At 43.0% G+C, this 27,207-nt stretch overlaps 1 protein-coding gene across 5 annotated transcripts in view; it reads left to right on the forward strand.

The window, feature by feature from the left end:
• Positions 1-27,207, forward strand: part of SYCE1L (synaptonemal complex central element protein 1 like) — a 72,452-nt gene that overhangs the window by 18,555 nt on the left and 26,690 nt on the right. The gene's annotated exons all lie outside the window — the stretch shown is intronic.

A 27,207-nucleotide genomic window follows, 5' to 3' on the forward strand; every position in this document is an offset into this window, starting at 1 on the left:
GGCGAAGTGCATGATGTAGTCTGGGGAAGGTAAACCACGAAGGGTGGGAAGGGGCTCCCTGGGGGTCGGGGAGGAGGACGGGACTGGGACGGAAGGAACAGAGGTGACAGCAAGGCCTTCCTGTATCTGAAACCACGTTGAACACAAAGGAGCTCGTTGCTGTGCTACAAGCCATGGGAATTAGACACCTACAGAGGGAAAGTAATCTGATCGCCAAATATTTGCATATCCCATATGTATCAGCGTTAATGTCCTCCTATTAATATGCTTCAGGACCATTTTTGATGATCATAATCTTACAAGAGCACATGGGCTCCACGACCTAATTCATTCATAACTCAGAGACTGACCTGCAGACTCACTTGGTAATCCTTTTCCAATTGAGGTTCCCTAAGTTCTTGTAACACATGCATATTAATTAAAATATCAATAGTATTATTCAGTTAAACAGGTAAATACTGTGGCAGCTCATTTAGCATGACTTTTCCTTGAATGGATGCTCTTTCATTGTTGTATGTGTAGGAATATGTTTATATGTCAAAGGTGATAGCGTACTTTTCCCCCAAAATAACTACTTTCAAGCTTTGGAAATGTCTTGTGTTCTCTATGTTTTATCTTAGGCCTGGCCAGCCTAACCTCAGTCCTTAATCTGAGGGGGTAGATTGACTCAATTTTCACTGTTACTTCTCTGTACCGACACCAGCTGAGGACAAATGGTTTGGACGTTGCCATTATTAAATATTTTGATTTTATTCTGCTCGCTCTGTTGGGAGGACAGGTGGCTATATATTCCAGTAACATAAATTCTGGGGTACTACAGCTTTCTATTTCTAGTTGTATAGAATGATTTTTTCAGGATGTTTTACTGTGCTGACACTTTGATTGTATCTCCTCATGTTAAATGTGTAAGGATCACATGTTTCTTGGTCTCGTTGTGTCTTGAGCTTTGACTACTTGTTTATGGAGTGAGTCTCTGCTTTGGCTGCCACCTCCAAATTGTGGCCTCTGAGACATCACCTACTAGTAGCATGGGCTCTCTTCGGCCCCCAAGGTGAGTGCTGGCATCTGGAAGGACTCCTATGTCACCACTGGATGAGAGACCCAGAAGCTACAGCAAGCAGTTCTGACTTGATGGATCCACCAAGGCTCTGTTTGCTCCCACTACTTCTGGGCAAGAAGGAAGTGGTGCCATATGGTGCAGCAGAGTGTGCCTTATGGCTTTACCAGTAAACGTCTGAAATGCTCAGATGACAAGAGCTGGAAATGTTAACTCCTAGTAGGGAAAATTTTGACCAGTGAAAGATGGGACATGGAAGGAGCTGGAGACACTCGCTCAGCCTTTGTCCTCTGATGCCTTGGTCTGAGGTAGGGAGTTGCTGTACGCCGTCCAGCGATGTCCTGTGTGGCTGAGTGACCAGCTGTTTCTCTTTGCAATGCAGCAGCCTCCTGAGTAATTGAGTAATTTTGTTGGGAAATCACTTCTGAGTTTTCCATGTGAACATGACACACATGGAAAATAAGGATCTAATCCTTACATGATTATATTTCAATTCGTAGCATATTGGCATTTCTGATAGGTTGGAATCCACATAGATTAATAGAATTAAATTAGTAGCAATAAAATTAAGCAGCAAAGTAAATGAAATTAGTAGAAGTAAAAATGCAAGCAAGAATTAAGAGATAATCTAATAAAATGAATCCCATGTATTACATAACACAACCTGGGAGTCAAGTTGCCCTATGCCAGTATTTGTAAAGGTGGATAAGGAGTACAGCATATATGCTGAGACAGGGGACTAATTATTATATAGGCCCACGTTACTGAAAAGAATCAGCCCCCGAAACCAGGAATAGCAGGATTTGTGGTTCTGCGTAGGGAACAGTCACATCGCAATCTCTTCAAGTGCCAATCAAGCGGGAACGTTGCTTCTGGCTCCCCTGTGGAAATAAGTGCCAGCCACCTGGACGAGCACAGGCAGGAGCTACTTGCTCAGAGTTACTCCTCCAGGGAGTCCGCTACCCTCTCGCACGTTTGGCAGATTCTCCAAGGCAGACAGAGAAGAAAAGCTTCATGGTGCAAACAGCCCACGATGCCAGCGGCCCTGGCTGGAGGCTGTGGGCTCGGGGAGGCTGTGGTGGGGGCTGCCCTGAGGAGCCCCTGTGTGGGTGGGGAGGGCTGCTTTCTGCTGGTGCGTTGGCTACGCCTCTGTCGTGTGGGTCCTAAGTTGGAAGTGAGGGCCAAAACGAGGAAAACGGTCAGTTATTAATCAAGTCCCAGGAGTTTGGGGACGGTTGCCAGAGGCGCTGCTGTTCGGCTTCCCGGCCTGGCTGCCGAGGCCCGCGGGGGGGGCCGGTTGGCTTCCTGCAGGTGGCCCCTGGGGCAGGTGGACCTGTCCTCCCATGCGCTGGCTGGGGTCTCTGGGCCCCAAGGACCATAAAGTAGACAGCCAAGAAAGAAGCGGTGTTGTGTTTAAGTGCTGGATGAAAGGACCGATTCTAAATGTTAAATTTGGGGCTGTAACTTATTCTTAACTGTTTTTCTCTGGAGAATTAGGTCCTAGATATTTGCTAACATGGGTTTAGGAAAAGGTCATCTTGATAGGATTGTAAATAAAAGGGAAGGGACGGGCATGGTTGGAGAAGCCGGGTGAAAAGAGGGGCAGGTCGCCAGGATAATCCACCTGATGTAGTATATCGGCTCCATGACCGACGCGCCGAAGGACAGACTCAGTCTAAGAAGGACAGATGGAGGACTCGGGCTCGTGTGGGCTGAGGGGCAGTTGTTCTGCCTTGAGATCCTGGAAATCTTCAAAGAAGGTACTGTTATCTTCTCTTTCTCAGCCTCCGGGAGAGTTTCTGTTCATGGAGGCGGTCTGTTGGGTTCAGAAGGTTAGAGACCGGTGGAACACTGGAACTTTCTCCAGGGGTTTGGTTCGATAAAAAGGCGGTGAGTGTATTCAGTGGTTCGGTCCAACAGGTAATCTGCTAAACGTGCATAAACCTGATTTTTGCCCTCCATGAGTTTGCAACTCAATTATTTTGAAAAAGGAAGAGCATTTAAATACAACTATTAAGAAAAATCAAGGTCAGGAGAGGAATTTAGAAAGAGAACCGGCCATAACATTAGCTATTCTGTTTGCAGTTGCGAATGGAAATAGGGAGTTAATCTAAACACTGTAAATGATTCTGATATCTCAAAGATTCCAGATTCAGCACAGAACAATTCACATTATTACATAGATCAAGAGACCCTAGAATCAATGGCCATTTGGCTTCATGAAGAAAATGGTTTTCGTTAGTAACTAAACATCCTTTTCTATAAGTGATGGTGCTCTAGCTTCCCAGGGCGCTGTAACAAAATACCCCAAATGGGGTGGCTTAAAGCATCAGAAATGGATTCGTTCACAGTTTTGGGGGCAAGAAGTCTGAAATAAAGGCATTGGCAGGGTCAGGTCTTCTGGGGGCTCTGAGGGAGAAGCTGCCCCACCCTTCCCTCCTTGCTTCTGGTGGTTGTAGCGAATCCTTGATGTGTGTTGGTTTGTGGGCAAAGCCTCCCATCTCCTCCTCCCATCTCTTTCACATGGCCTTCCTTCCTGTGCTCCTGGGCATACTTTTATACGTCTTCTGAGGACACTCTCACTGGATTTAGAACCCATCCTAATCCAGTATGGTCTTATTTTAATTCTTAACTAATTTTGCCAAGATCCTATATCTAAATAAAATCACACTGAGATATTCTGAGTAGACCTGAATTTGGAGCAACACTACTGAACCCACTACAGATGGACTCTCTAAATTAATTATCTTAGAAAAAGAGCCGACCAAGGCACAGTAAGGTTTATAGTTTGATATCTGGCCTGTTGCCTAATTGGAAATATGACCTTAATCAAACTTGGAAAATGCTATGTCTAGACTTATTCATCTGTAAAATGAATAATATTGATCTATCAAAAAGTGTAGCTCTGAGTGAACTACTAATTATAAAAGTTGGTAGCTTGGTTTCTTTGTTCTCACTTTTAAATTGGTTTGTAATTTTAGAGCACTTGATTTTTAAAGACTTAAGCCTATCTTCAAATCTGTAGGGCTTGTGTAAGCATTGCTGGGGATCATTGAAGTAGATGATAATTTATTTTTGTTAGAAATATTGTAAAGAAATTAGTATCAGCAAGTTTCTCAATTCATCAAATATCTTGGTGGCTTTAAGTCCGCATTCAAAAGCTTATTTAGGAATAGTGAAGTATTCTCATCCATCCTCCATAGAGGTAGTAAAACATACATACATTCTAGATATCCAAGTTTAATCCTAAATCATAATATTCTACTTTAGGATGATTCAGAGTTTATTACATCCCATACAAAATACCAGCAAGACATCAGGATGTCCACGATAGAAACAAACAAACTGGGTAGTCCGAGTGGCTCAGCGGTTTAGCACCACCTTTGGCCCAGGGACTGATCCTGGAGACCCAGGATGGAGTTCCAAGTCAGGCTCCCTGCTTGGAGCCCGCTTCTCCCTCTACCTGTGTCTCTGCCTCTCTCTCTCTCTATCTCCTCTCTCTCTCCTCTCTCCTCTCTGTGTGTGTGTCTCATGAATAAAATCTTAAAAAAAAAAAAAAAAACCAGGGAAAAGATTTCTGTAAAGTAAGGCAAACAGAAAAAATGTTAATTCCCAAAATGATAGCTTCTTGTATTTTACTTTATTTGAAGGAGAGAGAGCACACAAGGTCGGAGGGACAGAGCGAGAGGAAGAAGTAGGCTCCTTACTGAGCAGGGAGCCCAACACAGGGCTTGATCCCCTCGACCCTGAGGTCATGAACAGAGCTGAAGGGGGACTCTTAACCGACTGAGCCACTTAGGCACCCATTATTTCTTCCTTTTTTTTTTTAAGATTATAAAGTTTATGTATGCATGTGTTTTAGTGCACAATAATGGCTGTGTGCATGCCCAGGTGAAGGTTCGTCACAAACAGGGCAGGGAAGACAAGGATAAGAAGAGTTTCATGCTGAGTACAGAATGAAGGAGATGGGAAAGCAAAAGGACAATGAGAGGACAGAAAAATGAGGCTACTAGGCTGGTCCAATCACTTTTGCTCTGTGACTTTGCGGTTGTTTATTGTCTTTTCTGTGTGGTTTAATAAAAATTTGAAACCTCTCCATTCTCTGCAGCACAGTTGGGATGGATGTTTAGCTGGCACCTTCACACTCTCATTTCTTTCAAAGAGACATTCTCTAAGTGTTCTTTCCATTTCAGTTTCTGGAAATTGCTTTATTTCAGACTGGTGGCTCTCTTCCATCCTAGACTCGGTGATGGCACGTTATTGCCCTGCATGTCCGCCCAAGGTCTCTGTGGTGTGTCCCATCCTGGGGATGGCTTTCACTTCATTTCCTAAAATGTACTTTAGATAGGCGGATCATTTGGGTGAATGATAACACAAAAACTCTGTAAAACTGAATTAAAATGTTTGCTCAGGAATGCAGGGTGAAATTTTATGAAGGATTAGTAGCAAAAGATGGTGTTTGATTGATGACCTATTTGTTCATTTTTTTCTAAAGTATTCCTGAATTCCCTCCGTGCTCTAAGCACACCACATTATGCTTGGTTATAAGGCAGGGGGAGGAAGACCATTGCCCTGGGAACTCAAATCTCCCTCCTTATTGAGGGAGTCAATAAGTAAGTGAACAAGGAAAAATTTAAATTTTATATTATAATACAATTACATTTGAGTGCTATGATAGAGAATAACTTAGTTGGGCTTCTATTCAGAATTGTAGTTATGGAAAGTACCTCAAGGAATTCATATTTAAACCAAGACTCAGGGCAGCCTGGTTGGCTCAGCGGTTTAGCGCCGCCTTCAGCCCAGGGCCTGATCCTGGAGGCCCAGGATCGAGCCCCATGTCGGGCTCCCTGTGTTGAGCCTGCTTCTCCCTCTGCCTGTGTCTCTGCCTCTCTCTCTCTAGTCTCTTAAAAATAAACCAAGACTCAGTGATGACCAGTCTTCCATGTGAAAAATGAAAGGAAGTAATATGAGAAGATTGTCAATGGTCAAAGTTTTGAATATTTGAGAAATGGAAAGGGAGCCAGGGTGCTGAGAGGGAGGCAGAATTGAAGTTAGGGGAGATGTGGTTTAGATTATTTAGGGCTTTGTAAATCAAATAGAGGCCAAAATGGGTCAGGATGTAATGCCATTCCTTCTTTACTAACTGATATTACTTCTTTTATTCAATGTAAGTTACTGATTAAAATACTATTATCTTCTAAACATTAATAGGCACCTACTTTAATGATGAACACAAACCATCCCAGACCACCCAATGGAAAAGAACAGGCATTATGACAGGGTCAACATGCTGAAGGGAATGACAGTAACTTTGAAGTGACACAGACTGAGATGAAGTGGTAGAAGCAGATTCAGATCTCAGTTTATGTTTAATATTTAACATGATTCTGTTGAGTTTCAATGGATTGGAATATAAATCCTGGGTTTGTTGATATGTTAGGATATAATATGGCCCAATATTCTATATGAGAAGATGGTATGTCAAGCAGGATTCAGGAATAGACCATGTGATGGAGATGGAATGGTTTTTCAGTCTGGATGTCTGTACTTTCAAAAGAAGATGGAAATGAGTAGAAACTTAAAATTTTGTGAAGTTCATGCGGTTTAACCCATGTAGATGTCAAGAAGGTTGCCAGTTAGTAGAGCATTTGCTTCACTAGAGAGTTTGGGGGAAAGGCATGCAGGCAATACGGTCAATGTGGTGGATAGAGCTGTCCTCAAAAAGATATTTCTGTAATTATTTGTCTTACCTTCAGCCTCAAAACGTATTTTTCCCTTTGCCTTCATGTCTTCCTGTCGCCTGGGCCCTTCCCTGTGTGTGAGTCCTTCCGACAGCTTGCTGTGTCAATATATCTCCCTTCACACAGTAATGCACTGTTTTCTGCAATCGGTGAAACACCTGCCATGCTGGACATAGACGAAAGAAGACCCTGTCCTTCCTCACACAATGTTGAAACTGGATTAGTGGGAAGAAATGCTTAGATTAATAATTACAATGTAGGGGGAAGGTTATAGTTGGTGTAAGAGACATTTGAAACCTTATTCAGAAGAGAGTAACATTGGGTTAAGAGGGGATGTTGAACACCTTTATGGAGGCAGCGGCATTTGAAATAATACTTGAAGAATGGGCATTATCTCACAGGCTGGGAAAGAGGTCCAGAGGTGGAATATGGTGAGCAGAGGAGAGGCACGATGCTCTAATCTTGGGGAGAATGGAATGATGGCTACAGACTGAGTGTTTTGACACAAGCAGATATTACCCAGCTCCCGTGCATGCTCTTTATTCATCCTATTGGCACCAAGGACTCCTGGTTATCATCAGATATAAAGCCGACCTAGTAAGATAATGATACTTGTTCTGATATGGCTCGTTCATGTCTTACTGAGAGTACCAGGTTCCCAGTGACTCACACCTTTTTGCAGTTTACTCCCACTTGGGCCAGGGTTGGTGTCTGGGACCAGTCTAATACAGATGAGAGGATAGTGTGTCCCTTCTGAGATGAAGTTATAAATAACTGCTGCTTGGTTGTGTACTTGCTCTCTTGGATTGCTCACTCAAGGGAAAAGTCAGCTGCCACGTTATGAATAGCTCTAGGGAGGAGCATACATAGGAATTGAGGCCTCCAGCCAATAGTCACATGAATGGCCTTAGTAGGAGATCCTAAAAGCCCAGGGGAACCTTCTGATGACCAACGTCCTGGCTGCCATCTTGATGCCCATCCCATGGGAGACCCTGAGTCAGAACGCCCAGGGACACTGCTCTTGGATTCCTGATCTTCAGAAACTGTTAGTGTTTTCTTTTTCACCTCCTGAGTTTGGGGGTTATTTTGTTAAGTACCAATACCTAACTTATGAAATTTCCAACACCTAGAATAATGCCTGATATATTTAGATGATTCTCAGTAAAGGTTTAAAATACTTAAATGAATGAATGGACTGTTCACTAACTTTTTATACTACAGACTATTTACAAAAATTTTAGACCTAAATATATAAGCCTCTGTATAGAAATCAGAGGCTTCAATCAATTTGATGATTTTTAAAAATAATAATTTGCAATCATTGAATGCAGTATTTACTTGTTTGCTCTCCAGGTTATCTGCTGACATTCAAATATCACCGTTGGCTGTAGGCTAAGACTGAATTTTAAGCAGCTGCTCCATCCCAATATAAAAGGCTAGGATTCTATTTTTATCACATATGATTTTTATTTTACTCTCTAGAAGCAAATTAAGAAAAAAAATTGGTTCACGAGAGTGTTAATTCTTAAATGCAAAGTTCCTAGATAAACATAGCGACATAATCAGGAACCTTAATTTAAAAATTCTCTGTTTTTCATTGTATTTAAAGCCCCTTATGAGGATCCCTGATTTAAGAACTTGACATTGTATAGGATCACTGGGAAATGGGGACAGGAAATATTATCCTACACATACCTCGATCAGTCCTTTAGTGTTTTAAAAGAAACAGTATTTCTTTAGTTTTCTTTAGTGTTTTTATTTTTTAAAAGATTTTATTTATTCATGAGAGACACACAGAGAGAAGTAGAGACACAGAGGAAGCAGGCTCCTCGCAGGGAGCCCGATGTGGAACTTGATCCTGGGACCCAGATCATGCCCTGAGCCAAAGGCAGATGCTCAACTGCTGAACCACCCAGGTGTCCCTTCAAAGAAATTATTTTAGAGAATGTGAAGTTTCATAGTAAAATTGAGGGGAAGGTATAGATATTTCCCATATACTCCCTACCCCACACATGCATGGCTTCCCCCTTGTTGACATCCTCCTAGAATGGTACGTATGTTATAACTGATGGACCTATTCTGCATATTATAATTATTCAAGGTAGGAAGATGACATGAGGGTTCATTCCTGATGTTGGCCATTCTGTGTATTTGGACAAAGGTATAATGACCTATATCCTTCATCATGATAGCATACAGAGTATTTATCTCCCCTGAGAATCCTCTATGCTCCACTTAGTCTTCCCACCTCACCCTTGGCAACCACTGATCTGATTGTCTGCATAGTTTCAACTTCTCCAGAATGCCTTATACTTAGAGTCCTAGAGTATGCGACCTTTTCAGATGGGTTTATTTTACTTAGAAATACTCATTAATACAACCCCTGATGTTCCTCTCTGTCTCTACGTGGCTTGGTAGCTCATGTCTTTTTGGTGCTGAGTAATATGCCATGGTCTGGATGGACCATAGTTTGTCTATCTGCACCTGCTGAAGGACATCGTGGTTACTTACAATATTAGGCAGTTAGGGATAAAGCCACCACCACATCCATGTTTTCATATGGACATACATTTTCCACTTCTTTGGGGGAAATTCCAAGGAGCGGAATTGCTGGATCATATTCTCAGAGTAGGTTTAGTTTTGTTTTCCCAAGTGGCCGCCTTATTCTCCCTCCTGCACCCCCATCCTAGTGATGGCTGCCCCCTCCTGTTGCTCTACGACCTTGCCAGCATTTCCTGTTGTCCGTGTTCTGGATTGTTGCCATTCTAACAGCTGTGTGGTTATAGCTTGTAATTTTAATTTGCATTTCCCTGATGAAAAATCAAGGGAGTGTTTTCCAGATACTTATTTTACATCTGTATATATACTTTGGTGAGGTGTCTCTTAAGGTCTTTGGTGCATTTTTTAATCACATTGAATTTTAAGAGTTCTATGCATGTTTTAGCAGACAGTCCTTTGTCAGCTGTGTCTTTGGTCAGTATTCCAGTTTGTGGCTCATCTTGTTGTTTGGGCATTGTCTCAGAGCAGAAGTTTTTAATTTTAATGAAGTCTAGCTTATCAGTCATTTCTTTGAACCCTTTAATTTCAGGTGCTGAGATAGTGGATATAAATGTGTTTTAATAGGTTGTCCATTTAACTTGCAGCAGACAGACCCTAAAGTGATCCCCAGTCCCTGATGTTTCTGCCTTTGTGCAGGGCCCCCTCCTCGATTGTAGGCAGGGCCTGTGCTGGGCTTCTGAGAAGACACAGTGGGATGTCATTCCTGAGATTACATTAGCTTGTAGAAGACTCTGTTAGAGCCTACTGGAGCTAGAGCCTCCCCTCGTGAACCTGATGAAGTAAGTAGCCATGTGTGTGAGAAGCCCCTGAGGTGAGGAACTACAGGAGGTTTCTAGGACTGGTAGGCAGCCCCTAAGACCTCGAGGCCGCCTCCAGCCACCATCCCGCAGAGACCTGGGCAGTCAGGCAGCTGCAAGGTGTTGCATTCTAACCACAACCCGAATGAGCACAAAGCACATTCTTCCCAGTGAGGCCTCCAAATGAGAACGTAGGTCCACAGATGCCTTGTTTGCAGCTCTGTGAGACCGTGAGCAGAGGACCAGCTCAGCTGTGGCTGGACTTCTGACCCATGGAAACTGGGAGAAAATAAATATGTGCTGTTTTAAGCAGCTAAGTTGATGCTAATTTGGTACACAGCTAGAGAAAACGCAGGTGCTTTGTGATTGAAGTTTGTTACTCATGTTCCTAATCTTATTAAACCCATTTGTGTCTGAAAATTACAAATAGAGGGGCACCTGGGTGGCCCAGTGGTTGAGTGTCTGCCTTTGATTCAGGGCGTGATCTTGGGGCCCTGGGATTGAGTCCTGTATTGGGCTCCCTGCAGGGAACCTGCTTCTCCCTCTGCCTCTCTCTCTCTCTCTCTCTGTTGCCTCTCATGAATAAATAAACAAATTAAATCTTAAAAAAATAGATATTGACTAGATCAAAATAAATTAAAATTACTTACAAATAAATAATTACAATAGCAAATCTAACAAATATTTTACATCTGAGGAGCAATTTCCTCCTGGGTGTTTTTTATAACCCTCTGTGGGGAAGGGGTGTGTTGATGAATTTTTCCTTCCCTGACGCTAAATGGCAATCACCTGTATAACACATAGGCACCTGTTTGATTATTTTATATATGCAGGAAAACGATAGGAAAATGGGCAGGCAGGGCCATTTACTGTTGATCCTTCGTGCATTTTATTGCTGACAGATGTGCTCCGTGCTGGCGATGTCACCCCTGTGTGGAGTGAGTGGGATCCATTTCAACCTGGTAGAGCCAGCTGGCTCCTGTGCTGTGGGAAGGGCTGACCGGCGTCCGTAGATCAGTTTCCTCCTCCCTTAGCTGCTGTCTCCACGTGCGGGTGTACACAGAATGGCCGCACTTCACAGAATCAAGTCACTGTGATGGCCAGTATGCGACCCTCACCTTTTTCCTGTCCCCTACCATGTCATGCACAGACTTGCCATGGCAAAGGTAAACAAGAAACCACCTCAGATGTTAGAATCCACATGCTCTGCCTTTGTGAAATGTCCAACATACACTTATCTTGAATGGATAAACTTTGGGCAAGTTTGAAAATAAATAGAAATGAAGTCAGAATATGGGGGAAAGTCACTGAACATTTCTCTCCTTGAACGTCAACACCCTGGCCTTAATCTCCCCCTGCCTGAACCCAGCCCCGTCTCCACCCCAGATATGCTCATTTGCTTGAGTTGTTAAGATGACTAAAATAGCTGAGCTAAAAACACAGTTCCCAACTGATTAGATGAAATCCCCAAAGTTGCCCTCAGTCTTCTGGGTCGTTTCATTTTAGCTAGGTACATGCATGGTACCTGTGAGCCTTAAGTACCTGCAACTTGAGGGTAGGATCCATGAAGAATTTATATTTGCATTTATCAGGGTGTCCCATCCCCCCTCCCCCCAGCACAGACCACTAAATGTAGCATGTTCTTGGTAAGTACCTGTGGACTAGTCGTGAGGTGGGGGTGGGGGAGGGGAACTGCACGGAAATAGATTGGTGGTTACTTCTTGATGAGAGAGGGAAGGAGAGTGTTGAGAGCCCAGTTGGGACCTGAACCCAAGACATCTGGGTTGTATACCTTTCATCCTATGGTCAGGAGCAGCCATCGGAAGTTTCCTTGAGCAGCAGACTGGTCGTGAGCAGAGTCCCTCTGAAAAATTAAATGGAGCAGGAGATTGAGGTTGGAAGGATGATGTTGGAGTCTAGTGTAATAGTTGAGGAGGCGGTGGCAGGGGCCTACCCCAGGCAGTAGGAAGAGGAAGAATGAGAGGATAATGTTCAGGTCTAAGGCGTAAGGGATATTGGTTCAATTCTAATTCCTTCTTTGAGCAGCTGTAAAGTATGAAAACCAAGTGAGTCATTTTGTTATTCTCCAAAAGGAACATCCCGTTACTTTCTTTTGGTGGCACCTGTGTTGAGTTGGGGTGTTTTGGTACAGATGTCATCCATGCTGTGTAGCCTCTCCCTGCGCCTGCTGGGGACTCCTGTTTGGGCAGAGAGCCGTGAACAGAGAGGGGTGCTCGCATGCTGGTCCGACGGCCCGGGCTCCAATCCATGCCTTCCCACCTGGGGGACCCTCCCTGATCTCCCTGCTTCAAGCCTCTGGGTGGTTCGTGGTGGTAGGAGCATAGCACAGCCACCGTGGGGATCGAGGACCCGACCCCCAGCAAGTGCCATGCTCGGTAACCTGAACACCTGAACTGTTGTTGCCAAGGCATGTGTTTGTGAAGTTCTGATCACCGCATTCAGTGAGCAAGCCAGCCAGCACGTTGCCTCCCTGATTATGGTCTACCTCTGTGCTTCATGTTCGAAAATATTGGCCTTGCGATGATCTGGACAATGGGGTCTATTAAACTTATTTTCTTAGCAGTAGATTGCCATGCGTTTCCTACTATTTTCAGTGAACAAACTAAAAGATTCACTTTCTTTCTTTTGAATAAGAGGAAAATTTCCATGCAATAAATTTAAGTGTAAGAATACCCTTGGGTATTTACAATAGCTAGCAGACTCTGTTCCTCATCTTCCTGGAGGTGTGAAATTATAGTTAATTGCTTTGTTCTCAATTTTAAAGAGCAAAGAGTTCATAAATAATAAGCTTGAGTGGCAGTCTGCAAAGGCTCTAAAATCCTTCAATCTGTTTTTCATTGCCAAAGATGTAATGCTTCTGAGTGTTGATTATTCCCATGAATTTTAAAGTATTTTAAAATACTCTACAGGGACTAAACAGAGGAAAATTATCTCTGAATTCCTTTAGAATAGAACTCGATGTATCACAAGAAGCATACAACCTTTGGTTTCCTGTGACACATGCATCCCGTATGTAGTTACAATATTTCTTAAAAATATAATGTAGGGTATGGAATGAAATATAAATAATGAAATTACTACTTCCTGACTACATAATAATAAGAGGATTTTTTGAGAATTTTTTTTAATTTGGGTTACCTGCTGTATGTGTGTGTGTGTAGACAGTCTATTTTTTTTTCATATCTGGCAGCTATTTGCCATTGAAAATATCAACCTTTAAGAGACTGTACTATCTACTCAATCCTAAATCCTGTGCTACAAATTTCACAAACATTTAAAAATACTTACAGTATTACAACTTAACTATCCTTAAAGATGCAATGAATATAGGTATGAAGATTTGTTATGCTAAAGTTACCAAGAATTCCATTTTCCTCTGGGTTCTTCAAATCCCATTGTCTCTCACACAATCATTTGGAAGTCAGGCTTGAAAGAAAGCACACCTCAGAGAGATCAATCAGTAAATTGCTAAATTTGTTTCTGAACTTTAATACAGTTTAATCTTATGTTCTGTCTTTGGAGAAATACACAGGGAAAATCTGTTTTAGGTGACATTAAACATTGCAGTATTTGTGTCACAAGAATCAGGATTTTGCGGTGGGAAGTGTCCAGTACTCAGGTTGGGAACATGGCGTTGGAGTTCCAACTTGGCCATGAAAAAATTTACCTTGAAGTGCTGCCCTGTTTTCATTAGGTTTCCTAGATGAGTCAAATGCTTGAGAAAATGGCCAGTAAACATAAAGATGAACCACTAGTTTTCCTTTTTCCCTAATTTCAGACTCTTCGAGGAGCTACCTTGTCAGTTCAACCCAAGTGTGATCCATGGTCATTTGAGGTTTAAACATCATGTCAGTACTGCAATTAATAATAGCACCATTGGTGTGGGTGTGAAACACGGCACTTCCGTCCAAGAGCAGGCATGTTTGAGTGCACAAGTGTGTGTCCCTATTTGGGGAGATTCTTTTTAGGAATCGGGCTTAGAAACTGCTGGTTTTCTGTTCCCTGTGATTCCGTGTCTGGTTTAGGCTGAGCGATCACTCAGAGGAGACCCTGTAGAGTATCGTGAGGCTCAAAAGATGGTTGTACTACGTGATCCCTAAAATCTCTGTGAAAGAAAGCCCTTGGTGACGGAGTATCTCCCACAGGGGGGTGGCGGCTCCAGAGTGACCAGCCGTTGTGACCGCATGACAATTAATTTTATAAACCAGAACCATGTTGTATCCTCTCTCTTCCTCCACTTGGATCATCTGACATTTCTGCCTCCAGAATAATTGTAAAGTTCACCCCGTGTGCTTTCAGGGGATGGGTGGCTGGAATGGGAGCTGTGCTCCTTTTGTCAGATTCTCAGCCAAAAACCTTTACTTGACCCCGTTCTCTATCTGTAGTGCTCCCATCATCCAAAACAAAAATACCAACTACTTAAAGGAAGACTGCATCTTTTTTTTTTTTTTGGAAAACTTCATCTTTTAAAGCTTATTAGCCTTCCCCGCATCCACGACTATCCCATTTCCCCGGGGTACCCGAGCCTTCCCACAGGTGCGTGGCCGTCTAGGCCCTCGGAGGAGGAAGGCATCGTGGAGCCCACAGGCCCCCGCCTGACTTCCCAGAACCTAGAGGACGGTTGGCACAGTCGGGCTCGGTCCCGCGTCCCCTCCTCCCCGGGCCCTCTGGCCCAGGGCGGCGCTGGCGGCAGCAGGAGCCTGGAGCGGCTTCTCCCGAGGGCCCGGGGCTCGCCGGGGCTGGGCCTGCACTTGCACCAGGTGGGGCTGCGGGATCTCTTCCTGCCCTCGGCTGTCAGGCTCCTGTGGCACCACTGAGGACGCAGGGAGATTAGAAGCTTTCAAATCAACTGGGGTTTAACACGTGTTTCATACATAGCTGTTCGTTTATCCGTGTTTTATATAAAATCAGAGGAGAAGGAATTCTGTTTTAGTAGCTGGGCTTCCCCTGCGGGGATCATGTATTCATTCCCTCTCAAAGCAGTAGCGTCCTCTCTCTCTCTCTCTGTCTCCGTCTCTAGCTTGCTGGGGTTAAAAGCGCACACGACATCTTGATCGGGTCGCCTCTAAGCTGCTGGACCAGTGGTTTAGCACCGCCTTCAGCCCAGGGCCTGATCCTGGAGACCCAGGATAGAGTCCTGCATGGAGCCTGCTTCTCCCTCTGCCCGGGTCTCTGCCTCTCTCTCTGTGTCTCTCATGAATAAATAAATAAAATCTTAAAAAAAAATAAGTTTAAGCTGCTGGACCAGATCCCAGCCTGCAGGGCATCAGCCCCTGCGCTGCTTCTCTGAGCTCCGCGCCCGAGGCTGTCTGGGCTTCCTTCTCAGTTAGGCCACTGTGGGCCCAGGTGGACCCCATCCTTACCGTGATGCCCGGTGCGCTGAGGGGCGTATTTTCCGACATCACGATCATTCACGGGAGTGGTTGGCTCGCAGCTGGGGTGGCCAGCCTCTCGCTGACCTCTTCAAAGACCTTGATGCCTTCTGTCTCTCTGCTCCGGCTCCTGCTTTTCAGCTCCCTTCATATGTCGCCTGCTGGCTGCAGAGATTCCAGGCATCGCGTAGTAAAGGTGGTGATGAGCCAAGAGGAAAGGAAAAGCCTCCCTTGAATCTTTACAGTTAGGTTTAAATGACTTCTGCTCCCCACCCCCATGGCAGGGGGCACCCTAGAGACACTTGCTTTGTCAGGGCATCTGCCATCCCTCACTGAGCAAAGCGCTTCCAGAATTTCCAACAGTTTTTACTGTCCACCGTGGCCGCCTCTGCCTGCCTGCCTGTCCGAATGCTAAGACTTAGGTCCACAGAAGGAAATGTGTTTTTGTTAGTAATCTGGCAACAAAGTCATATAGCTATGGGAAACCTATTTTTCCCATCATCACTGTTATTATTATTTTTAACTTCGGAGACAAGTTGCAAATATCATGGTTATAATAATTTTGAGAAATACTCTTTCTGTCGTAGGCAAGATTGACGGATGGATGTTGAAGTTAGGAGTGGTCTCTGATCCTGAGATGGTGTTTTTTAGTACAGTTTGCATGTTTTACATGGCTTATGAAGGCCTCTTAAATGTCTCCAGTTTCCCCTCTCCATTCCCTGAACATTCCAAATCTTGCAACACGTTTCTTTCACCCTTAGCTGCTCGACACTCTCCCTCCTTGGGGTACATTTTTGACTATGGATGGACCATGTTCTCCCCATCTCTTATGTCACCAACCTCTGTAGTTCTTCAGATCTCAGCTGAGAGGTCACTGCCTCCTGGATGCTTTCCCAGATTCCTCTAAGGTTATGTCCTCTTGCTCATAATGGAACAGTCTCTTGCTCTACTCCCCTTACCTACTTCTCATACACAGTAACTTCCCTTCACCCCTATTATTTCTAAATAGTTTTAAATACATATATCAGAATTCTTAACCCTCAGAATCCTAAATTCCTAATGAAAACTGAGAAGTAAGCAATGCTGGTCTGTTACACTTGTATTCTGTGATTAGCAAATTTATAAATACATTTCACAATTTCCAGAAGCATATTCTTCCTCACGGTAGATTTGTCAAGGTGGTGCAAACATGTTTAGATCCCAATATATTTAGTGTCTGTGTAAAAAAAAAAACGGGGAGGGGGGGAGGAAAAAATGGAAAACTCCATATTCAGCAATCAGTGTTTCAGTATTTTTCTTTATTTGGAAATGACCTAGGTAACCCGGAATGCCCATAATCTATCTCAGTATGACTTTAAGGTTTCTAGTTAACAAAAAATTTGGAAAGTATTTATAAGTAGACTTACCCTAAAGCCTACTTATGGTAGAAAAGTTCATTTGCAAACTTTGGTTATGTCTATGTAACTCACTTATTCTTAACTATTATGTTTAGATAGGTTAGGAAGGTTCACAAGTCATTCAATAGCTACCCATCATCTTAAATGATCCTTGCTGACGGATTCTGTAACAGAGATATGAGCTTATTTGACTTTTAGTAAATGAGTAAAAGTACTGTATTTAATGCTGATAACTCTAAGAACATGCTAGTTTAAATTAAACCAACAAACTTAAACTAGCTTCTATTTACCAGAGGTTATCCAAAATCACATGAAATTTGGGTTAGTTTTGATTTCTGAGCATATACATGATTTATATAACACTTGTTTGTCCTTAATTAAAAAGAGCACTTTACAAATTAATTATGGCAATACCATTTGGAGTAGAAAAAAAAAATCACACTTTCATAATATACACACACAGACATACCTAAACATACAGACAAGTGTAAACAGATTTTCTAGCTCCTATTTGAAAACTTTAGCTATGAGACACAAATGATAATGCAAAACTCACTCGTTTATAAAAGAAAGGTTGGATACAAATTGTGTTTCTGGCAGATGGGATGCTAAGGTTACCTACTGGATGGCTAAGGCTTGTTACTAATATTTGTGGAACAGAAACTTAAGAGTTTTTATTCATCTAATTTCCAAATAGCCCTCCCCCTTTTTTCCCTTTTGATAAAAAATTATCTCTTTGAAGTTTGCATTTGGAAGAGGTGGCCTGGATAAGAATTTTTGGAGAAGACCGTAGGACCTTTATATCTCAATAACACAGAGAAATAATGCAGCTTCCTCTAGGAAGGAACTTCTGTTTCTTAAAGCCATCATTTTTACAATATCTACAAACTTTTTGAGGCGATGGGGAGGTTTTGGGATTGATAAGAAGGATAGGTAGATTTTGGTTTGCTCTTAGAGCTGTATTTTTGTTCTTGTAAATAGTAAGACAAAGACAGTTTAATTTATCAAATAATCGGGTTGCCGTATGAATGATTTCAAAAGGGCTGATCTAGTGATCCAATTGCATTATGTTCAGTTGGCTTCTTTATATCAGAAGATATTCAAAATGAAAATGAAAAGATTCCTATGTTCTAGATTTTGAGCTTTGTCTTTGGAGTGTTTTTCTTTCTCTCTAGGTACATTTAGATTGGGGGAGAATGCCTCATAAAAAATTCAAATCAGGTTCTGCATACCAGCTTCCAGTTTGGCCAATTTTGAACTATAGAGCTTCTTAAATCCTTTCAAATATTTTATCGGGCTTCAGTTGGGACAGCCAGTAAAAATATTCCTGGGAGTATTGAACAACCCCACAGACCCAAGAGACATCCTCAAAAAGGAGTGCAAAAGAAACTCCCTCCTAAGATCCAGAGTCACACCCAGAGATAGTCACCCAAAAGACAGTTCCCCTGAAAGCTAGCAAATGGTAGGTTTCCAATCACAAATGGATTACAACTGATTTCTGTCCAGCCATTTTTGGGGGCCCTCCACCTTCGTGGTTGCCTGCCAAGGTATGTTCTTAGGACACAAAATGAGACCTACCAGAGAGCAGTAGCTGTCCCTGGGAAAAGAAGGACCAATAACCAACGGGAAGGGATGATGTGAAATTTTATGTTCCTCTCTCAACTGGATATCACAGACAGAGATCCAGAAGAAGTGACTTGTAAAAATTCTCACCCTTGGCCAGCTTCTGCAATATTCTGAGAATCCCTTGTTCAGGCTCCAGAACAACTGGGCTTTAGAGTGTAGTTCCAATATTTAGCAGAATTTGACAAGTTTTCCATTAATTTTAGTTTCCCCTTGGCTATTTAAGGGAATAACTGCTAACTGCTAATAGGAGAATCCTTTTGAGTTCCATCAACCCTTAGAGGTAAATATTGGGCCTGTAGGGGGGCCCTCCTTCCAGGGTAAATATCAGATCACCTGTATGGCTGCTGCTAATTTGGTGGATTTTTTTTTTTTTTACCAGTCTTGTAATTTCTTCAAAGTGGAAAGGCAATTCAAATAGAGGATTAGTAGACTGAGTACACAGGTAAAGGGTAAGAAGGGGGGGTAGTAGGAATCCTGTCAGTCTTTTGTTTCAGGGACATTTTGTCTTTAATTTTTCATTGACCTTTTGCATTTAATTCTTCAATAAAGCCATTTCAGAATCTTTTTTTAAAAAGAATTCATTTATTTATTCATGAGAGACCAGCAGAGACACAGGCAGGAGAAGCAGGCTCCATGCAGGGAGCCTGACATGGGACTCAATCCCAGGTCTCCAGGTTTACACCCTGGGCTGAAGGCGGCGCTAAACTGCTTAGCGACCCAGGCTGCCTGCCATTTTGGGATATTGAAGACTTTTGGAGGCTTCTGCTTTTGAGTTTGGTATCCTATTCTGTTTGTTTAATTTCCAAGAGCCCTTGTTTTCAAGTGTACTTCTTAGATGAGCTTGTCAATTTGGAACGTTTGCCATAGTGGCCATCGTATTTTTAATAGTTTGGTGGCAATTATGGGATGTCTTAGTAAGTAAGATTGTCTTAGTAAGTAAGGCTGTCTTAGTAAGATTTTGCCATTTTTATAGATATCTATAGCTTCTGAGATCAGAGTTCTTGGATATAGAAATAGGTATGCCAGAAGGTGGAGCGCTCAACGCTTTGAAACTTGAGGATTCCATTTCTCTAAGTGTTAGCTTTTGGGAGTCAAATTAATATATAAGAGGGATAAGCCACTGGCTAGGAGATTATGTGGTGTTTTACAGTGTACTTCCTGCATGGAAATTTTGAGATCGATAGGTTACCAGGTGTCCCTCTAACTTTTTATGTAACCAATTTATCATTGTATAAGATTCTTACAATCAGATGGCAAATGCTCTAGCAGCTTTGAAGTGTTTAACCTGTGCCCATTAATTTGATGGCTGTGGATTCTGAGATTTCCATTTATAACAGATCTCTTGTTCCTTTATGCCATATGCATATTAATAGAGACCAAGAATAACCAAGATAATAGAACTGTGGATACCAGCAGTAAGCAAAGAGATAGTACCATGGACTGGCTAAGAGAAGGCTTTAGGTGTACAGGACCAGCAGCTCCTAAAATGGAACCAGAGATTGAACAGCAGATCTCAACAAATGGGGCTGTGGAATGAATCAAGGGCTATGGACTTGGGCTCCAGGGAGAAGCATCTGCTGGTTCAAGGTGACCCACTAAGCCCTGGACTGAGCAGGGGCTGAGAGCTGGAGCTCTGTGAGAGCCTCCTGCCAATCTAGACTAATCTGTTAACCCTAGACTAGAAAACCAATTCAAGTTGGAGCTTATCGCAAAGATGGCAGAGTTAGAATCAAGAACTTACTTACCCATGGCTTGGAAACAGTGAGGCAGACTCAAAAGGCTCATGGGTACCAACACCTGCATTTCTCATTGTCCCTGAAGTCATCAGAAGATCCTATCATTGCCACCAAACTATTAAAAAACACAATTTTCCAGGGGCGCCTGGGTGGCTTGGCAGTTGAGCATCTGCCTTTGGCTCAGGGTGTGATCCTGGAGTCCCGGATCGAGTCCCGCATCAGGCTCTCTGCATGAAGCCTGCTTCTCCTCCTTCTTCCTGTGTCTCTGCCTCTCTCTCTGTTTCTCTCATGAATAAATAAAATCTCTTTTAAAAAGCCCACAATTTACTGAATAAATGTGAAATCTCTTATTGGCTTTTATGCCATAATTCATGAATTGGGCAGCATCCAATCTAGCAGGTAGAAAGGAGCTCCAAGGCGCTGTATCAAGTGAAAGGCTTTTAGAGACAGAAGGAGGGGAATAAGGAAGTTATATGAGGCAAAAAAGCTGGTTAGTTATTGCAAGCTCACTTTCCTGTAGAGAATAGCAGAGGCCCATCAGGAAGATGAGCCAACTAGTGCTGTTTAAGTGATTCCTGAGGGACTAATTTAAGATTCCAGCTTTGGGAGAACCAGAAATGTAAATGAAATCTCATTTTGATGACGTTAGCATACGCGACTCCATTTAGGTCCTGCTGGCTCTTTAACAGTTTTGTAGTGAGTAAAGGTCACAATCCATCTGACTTCATTTTTCCAAGTTCAGTGATTCAACTTGCATTTATTGACTATGCCATGTCCTTGGCGCTTTGAGAAAATAACAGAAAATGTATTAGTTATAAGTTCTGTTCTAGAGGAGCCGATCAACTGATCGCAGGGAGAAAAGACTTGCACCATACACGATAACAAACATGAAACACTGTGTTCATGTGAGAAAGGAAAAATAAACTTCCCTCAACCTTTCTAGGCTGAGACCCCTCCACCTTGTAATAAAATGACAGATTAACAGGAGAAAACAGAAGTTTACTAAAATATATACCTCCTGTGTATGTGGAAGATACCCAGAAAAAAAAAACTGAGTAATTCCTATTTAAGGCCACCACCTTAAATAGCATCTCTAGAGAAAGACAAAAGTAGGGGATAGGAGGGAGAGGCCAGTTAGGGGAAGTTGCTGGGAGCACAGCAAACCAGAGCAAGGCTGTTATGTAAGTTTGTGGGTTTTTTAATTTTTATTTATTTTTTTATTCATGAGAGACCCAGAGACATAGGCAGAGGGAGAAGCAGGCTCCATGCAGGGAATTCATTGTGGGACTCATCCCAGGATCACACCCTGGGTCAAAGACAGACCCTCAACCACTGAGCCACCCAGGCATCCCTGTTATGTAAGCTTGAATCCCTGCCTTCATTCTTGGTAAGTTAGAGTCCTCCTCCTCTTCCTGGTACAGAGAGACACCCTTCCCCAGAGAGATTTCCCTTATAAATGTAAATGTTACATTTACATCACAAAGGATAAGTTACCTTAGGTAACTTCTACTCATTTGTCTGAGTTTCTCCTGTGTGTGCCTTTTCTTCAAAACAAACCGAGCTCAAAATAATATGCCAAAGAGGCATATTTTAAGGTGACATATTCTCGTCCCCTTCGGCCATAAATGGCAGTGGGGCCAATAGAAAGAGCAGCTGGCTAGGAATCAGGTGCTTCCTTTTCTGACTCAGCCCTGGTTCACTGTGCCATCTTGCTGGGAAAATGTAACTAAAAATCTGCAGCCAATCCAGAAAACCTCTCTGCACAAAGTAGAAGACAGTTTCGTTTTTGAACAAGCATTAAACGCGAATGTGATGCATATCCCAAGCAATCCACTAAAGAACAAAGAAAACCTGTCCTTTTGTATAGCCACGCGTATCCCACGAGTCGGATGCGGGACTCCATCCCAGGACTCTGGGGTCAGGCCTCCGAGCCAAAGGCAGATCCTTAACCACTGAGCCACCAGGTGCCTCCACATCCTAATGATGTTATTCTCCTTTCAAACATGTTCAAAATCGTTAAATATGCTTTTAAAAAGTTTTTGGTTTTGATATAAAATTCATCCCTGAAACTTCTGATGCCCCCCTCTCCTTTCAATAACACCTTTGGCCAGCAACTCTTTTTTTTTTTTTTTTTTTTTTATAGAACTTAATGTGTTGAGCACTGGGTGTTATTCTGTATGTTGGCAAATTGAACACCAGTAAAAAATAAATTTATTATAAAAAAACTTAATGTATTTGTTAAGCTTTCCTTCTATTTTTGCATTTTCCTTCTAAAGACAGCTGGTGATATTTTCACATGATAATACCGAAAAGGTACTTTTAAATAAGTTTAAGTACAAAAAGAATCCGTTTATCTAAAGAAATATTTAAAATGAAATGAGTGGGTTCCACACAGTTCTGACCAGTGAGGACATGCACCAAAGGCAGTAAATACGTTTCCTATTTCAAGGATGGCAAACAGAAACCGAAGCCTTAAACCGTCCCCATCAGAGGGAGAGGAGGATGAGTATACGAGAGTGCTTGAACCCCTGCCATGGCACAAATGTGATTTCTATGTTGCTGAAGGACCAGCTCAACCGCTGAGCCACCCAGGCGTCCCATGTTTTTGCATCTTTATTTATTTATTTTTTGTTTTGGCATCTTTAAACACATTGATGCAACTCTAGTGCTGAGAGCAAGGAGATCATGGTTCTGTTGTTTTAGCTTTGCTCACAGCATTTCATGAAACTTGAGTAAACTCAGTTTGAGGTGGAATTAATACAATGAAGCACATCCAGTGGGGAGAGTATGATAAAGATTTTGAAATCTATGTCATGAGAGCTCAGACTGAAGAATCTAAGGATATTTTTTCCTGGGGCACCTGGATGGCTCAGTTGGTTAAGCATTCAACTCTTGGTTTTGGCTCAGGTCATGTTCTCCGGTCTGGAGATCAAGCCTGGAATTAGGATCCCTGCTCAGTGGGAAGTCTGCTTTTCCCTTTCCCTCTTCCCCTGCTTGTGCACGTGCACACACACGTATTCTCTCTCTCTCTGAAATCTTAAAATATATTTTTTTCTGATGAACTGAGAGCTGATACTGAAATCATTTGTTCATAGGAATATTTTCTCTGTAATAAAGAACCATCAAGACAAGGATTTGTAACAAATACCACTGTCCCAACAGTAGAGTCAGCAGCCACATCGGGTAGTGAGAGGTCTGTCAGCAGAGGTAATCAGACAGGTTGGGCAGCAGCTGACGACTGTGCAGTCACAGTTGTGTGCAGTGGTTGAGGCACTAGGGTAAGAGGCCTGTTTGGGGTGTGGTGTGTTGGGGTGGGGGTTAGAAAGGAGTTCATATGTGAAAAGTACCTGCTGGGTTACAGTCTATTTACTAGTACTTTGGATCACCTGTTTCAGGGTATGAACAAATTGTAAAGCTTACTTTCTGATAAAGTCGCTTCATTCTCACCCCCAACAAAATCGTCCTATAACAACGATGTTGCAGAATTATTCCTCTTACAGAGAGTCTTCAAAGCCCAGGGGAAAAACAAAAACAAAAACAAAAACAAAAAAACTAAGCAGACACTGGTTTTCAAAGTGCAACAGCAGAGACTGGTGTAGGGGAGGATGGGTGAAGAGTATGTTTGGAAGTAATCGTGGACTCTGCTGGCAGCCAGCTGGTTTTCCTTTATGTTTTTGTGCCTTCCCAAGGCGGAGTCTGGGGGTTCTGGTGAGAAAGGCCCCTTCCTGCTGACAGCAGTGAACAATCCGACACTTGCTACATGTGGGTCTGACCAGGAGATGGCGGCATGTGCTCAGAGATGTGTCAGCCACCCCGCCGGCTCCCAGCGCTGGGCATATATTTAAGGAACACAAGAGGGCTCCAAGAACCGGCTGGTTCAGAGGATCTCCTTTCCTAGTTTCCACCTTGCAACTACTCACCCATCCACACACACACACTCTCACTCCTATGCCTATTCACAGGAGGGCCCTTGTCTACACAGGTAATGGTTACACACAGGCTCTCATGCACACATGATTCCTATGCTGAGACAGGGCCAATGAACTACCAAATCTCAAGGTGCCATTTCTCCTTTACCTACTGTTGTACATTTTGGCAATCACAAGAAATGTCCTGTGCTAAATACATGTTTCAGTGGCAGGACTTGTTGGTAGACTCCCAGGTCAACCAGGGTACCGGATGGACAGAGGTTGTATCCAGTAGGAAACAACAGCAAATGAACTAAGACCAAATGTGTGCATCTCTCTGCTCGGCTCGGGGATCAGGGATGTATCTATCAAATGAAATTGTATGCACATAATATATATTAATATATATGTATAAAGATATATATGGTTTAATTTTTCTTTTAAAGATTTTATTTATTTATTCATGAAAAACAGAGAGAGAGGCAGAGACACAGGCAGAGGGAGAAGCAGGCTCCATGCAGGGAGCCCGACGTGGGACTCGATCCTGGGGCTCCAGGATCACGTCCTGTGCTGAAGGTGGCACTAAACCGCTGAGCCACCCAGGCTTATATGGCTTAATTTTTTAAAAGATTTTATTTATTCATGAGAGACACAGAGAGGCAGAGACAGAGGGAGAAGCAGGCTCCATGCAGGGAGCCTGATGTGGGACTCGATCCTGGGGCTCCTGGATCACACCCTGGGCTGAAGCCAGATGCTCAACCGCTGAGCCACCCAGGTGTTCCTATATGGCTTAATTTTGCAAGAGAAGTAACTTCATCCCCCCTCTGTACATTTTACTGTCCCTTCTTAGTCACCTCTCTAACATCATAAACTACTGAGCAGTAGGAAAGAGATTCAATCCTGAATTTATCTGCTTCCAAACACTCTCTCCTTTGTATAGCCTCTAACTGCTTCTCCTACAACATGGGGATAACAAGGAATAATCAGTCCTCTGGAAGGAAGTTAGTGCCACTTGTAATTGTTTTTCCTTTTCCAAATAGAATACAGGTGAATTAAACAAAAACTTTTGCCAAGTGCTACATAGAAACTTTTCTACCAAAGGCAAGTTCTAAGTTAAATGGAATGTAGGATGGAATTCTGGCTCAGGGTGGATTTGCAGGAGCACTGCATAAAACACAATTTTCTCTAATCACGATAGCACCTGAAAAGCCCAGTGACCGTATCAATTTGAAAACAAGGCTAAGTGGAAATTGCTGTGCTTGTTCTCTAGAATGTTCTTAAATAAAATCAAGTGCATATTCTCAGGTCAAGGTGAGACTGGAACGAACATGGCCCAGATGCCTCTTTCACACGGGCTGCTGCTGGCAGCAAGGCCACCGGGACCTGGATCGTGCATCTCTCCAGTAAAGCCGTATGAGCATGATGTGGCATTAAGAACAGAATAAAGTTCTAAACAATGACCATGATCATTTTCCTCTACTCTGCTGTGGCCAGACCCCTCCTGGCGATGCCAAGTTCTTGCTGCAACATTTTGGCAAGAGAAAAACCTGTCGGGAGGAGAAAGACCAGAGGGGCAGGTACTAAGTGCCTCTGGCTAGACCTCCCCAGTGCCCTCCGCTGTTTCTTACACTGTGGACATATGTGATACTACGTGAGTCATCAAGATGCTTTGAAAGGTCTTCTTTTGTCCTCTGGAAATGCTGTGACCACCAGATAAAGAAGACTGTCTTTCCTACTGAAAGACATAAGATTACAAAGAGCCCTGTATGATCAAATCCTGCTGAAAAATCCCTGTATGATCAAATGCAGTTCAGTGAGACATTTCCCTCAATGAGTTAGATGATGTGTTTTTTTTTTTGAAAGATTGTTTATTCATGAGAGACAGAGAGAGAGAGGCAGAGACATAGGCAGAGGAGCCCGATGCAGGACTCAATCCTAGGACCCTGGGATCACACCCTTGGCCAAAGGCAGACACTCAACTACTGAGCCACCCAGGTGATGAGTTTTGTTTTTATATATCTGAAGTGTCATTCCACAGATGCTGCATAAAGTTGCCTTGGAATTATTTCATTCCTTGGATTTGGTCAAAACGCCAATTATTGGCACTTGTTGTGTCCCCCAGTTTGGTTATCTCTGAGAGTCCTACTTCCTTGCTTTGGTCACGTTACCTCACCAGGAGTAGGGGAGATGTACTGTTCTCCTAGCTGGCTGCCAAAGACCCACCTGGCTTCATTGTGGATGCTGACACCAGTGACTCTGAGGCCCATGAGGAAAGCATGTGGACTTTAGCTCTGAGGGCAGAAGCTGTCTAAGCCAACACGCATCTACTGCCACCTGGATTGCCACAGGAGATTTATTTTTTCTCCTGTGGATTTGTCTTCAGTTGGTAAGGAAAAGACGTTTTATTGCCGAATGGCTAGTGCGGGGAAGAAATGAACAGCAATCAACTTTTTGGCAAAGCCAGGAGAGAGGTGACTTAGATCAACGAAGGTCATATGATAGCCAAATGACCTAAGCCACTGGGGAAGGATAGCAAACATTTCCGCACATGTTTGGTTATTCTGTGGGCAGGAACAGAGCATGATTTAAAATTAAAATGCAAACTCTCTCCTTTGAGCAAATCCTTCTGTCATTTTGAGGCAGTCTGGCAACCACGTAGCCTTTAGTTCAGAAAGTCTTTTGAAAATCAAGTGGAGGCACATTCTCGAAGCAATAGCAAGTATAACAAGTGTCTTCCGCTTCCTAAGCATACCTCTTTGTTCCTTGAAAGCCAAGGAGCATCTGTAGAAATACAAACCAAGCATCCAACAATTCTTTATAGTTACCAGTTGGAATTTACGTTGTTCGGCCAACCTTAATGCTGGCAAAACTCCTCCTTTGTTTTGCTTTGGGGAGAAGCGGAGTCTCTTTAGAGGTGGCAGAAATAGAGACCTGTTGATTCCACGCATTTTGTGTTTGATTAGCTAGATTCTGTAAAATGACATGCCTCTGAA

Source organism: Canis aureus, chromosome 3 (genome assembly GCF_053574225.1).
Source record: "Canis aureus isolate CA01 chromosome 3, VMU_Caureus_v.1.0, whole genome shotgun sequence".
NCBI classification, from domain to species: Eukaryota; Metazoa; Chordata; class Mammalia; order Carnivora; family Canidae; genus Canis; species Canis aureus.